Source organism: Colletes latitarsis, unplaced genomic scaffold (assembly GCF_051014445.1).
Source record: "Colletes latitarsis isolate SP2378_abdomen unplaced genomic scaffold, iyColLati1 scaffold0007, whole genome shotgun sequence".
NCBI classification, from domain to species: domain Eukaryota; kingdom Metazoa; phylum Arthropoda; class Insecta; order Hymenoptera; family Colletidae; genus Colletes; species Colletes latitarsis.
In genome coordinates this window covers 750,001-751,641 of record NW_027488367.1, presented here as the reverse complement: position 1 = coordinate 751,641, position 1,641 = coordinate 750,001, and positions in this window count along the sequence as shown.

Genomic DNA, 1,641 nt, shown 5'->3' with positions numbered 1-1,641 from the left:
GGAGCAGAGCGGACTTAGAAACTTTCGCGCGTCGACCGCCGGACCGATCGCTCCAGGCTGTTTTTCGTCAATAACTCGAAAACGAGCACGGTAACGCTCGTTTTCGCCCGTACGATACTTGTACCGTTTACCGTTGGCTACCTGGTGGACGGTTTTTTTTTTTTTTATCTCGAATTTTGAGAGCTTTTTTAACTTTTTTCTCAAAAACGAGCACGTGAACGCCAATTTTGGTCTATACGATTCTTATGCAGTTTTAGATTCTCTACACGGTCCACTGATCGTTTTATTTTTTTGTCGAATTTTGAGAATTTCTTTTTTTTTTTCTCGAAAACGAGCTCGACGACCTGCACTTTTGACGACGCCATCGTGTTCCCCGGATTTTTTCCTGCAAGATAGGGTGGCGATTTTTTGTCCTACGACGATTTTTGACGCCGGAGCGATGATTCGGAGCAGAGCGGACTTAGAAAGTTTCGCGCGTCGACCGCCGGACCGATCGCTCCAGGCTGTTTTTCGTCAATAACTCGAAAACGAGCACGGTAACGCTCGTTTTCGCCCGTACGATACTTGTACCGTTTACCGTTGGCTACCTGGTAGATGGTTTTTTTTTTTTTTATCTCGAATTTTGAGAGCTTTTTTAACTTTTTTCTCAAAAACGAGCACGTGAACGCCAATTTTCGTCTATACGATTCTTATGCAGTTTTAGATTCTCTACACGGTCCACTGATCGTTTTATTTTTTCGTCGAATTTTGAGAATTTTTTTTTTTTTTTCTCGAAAACGAGCTCGACGACCTGCACTTTTGACGACGCCATCGTGTTCCCCGGATTTTTTCCTGCAAGATAGGGTGGCGATTTTTTGTCCTACGACGATTTTTGACGCCGGAGCGATGATTCGGAGCAGAGCGGACTTAGAAACTTTCGCGCGTCGACCGCCGAACCGATCGCTCCAGGCTGTTTTTCGTAAATAACTCGAAAACGAGCACGGTAACGCTCGTTTTCGCCCGTACGATACTTGTACCGTTTTCCGTTGGCTACCTGGTAGACGGTTTTTTTTTTTTTTATCTCGAAGTTTGAGAGCTTTTTTAATTTTTTCCACAAAAACGAGCACGTGAACGCCAATTTTCGTCTATACGATTCTTATGCAGTTTTATATTCTCTACACGGTCCACTGATCGTTTTATTTTTTTGTCGAATTTTGAGAATTTTTTTTTTTTTTTCTCGAAAACGAGCTCGACGACCTGCACTTTTGACGACGCCATCGTGTTCCCCGGATTTTTTCCTGCAAGATAGGGTGGCGATTTTTTGTCCTACGACGATTTTTGACGCCGGAGCGGTGTTTCGGGGCAGAGCGGACTTAGAAACTTTCGCGCGTCGACCGCCGGACCGATCGCTCCAGGCTGTTTTTCGTCAATAACTCGAAAACGAGCACGGTAACGCTCGTTTTCGCCCGTACGATACTTGTACCGTTTTCCGTTGGCTACCTGGTAGACGGTTTTTTTTTTTTTTATCTCGAAGTTTGAGAGCTTTTTTAATTTTTTCCACAAAAACGAGCACGTGAACGCCAATTTTCGTCTATACGATTCTTATGCAGTTTTAGATTCTCTACACGGTCCACTGATCGTTTTATTTTTTCGTCGAATTTT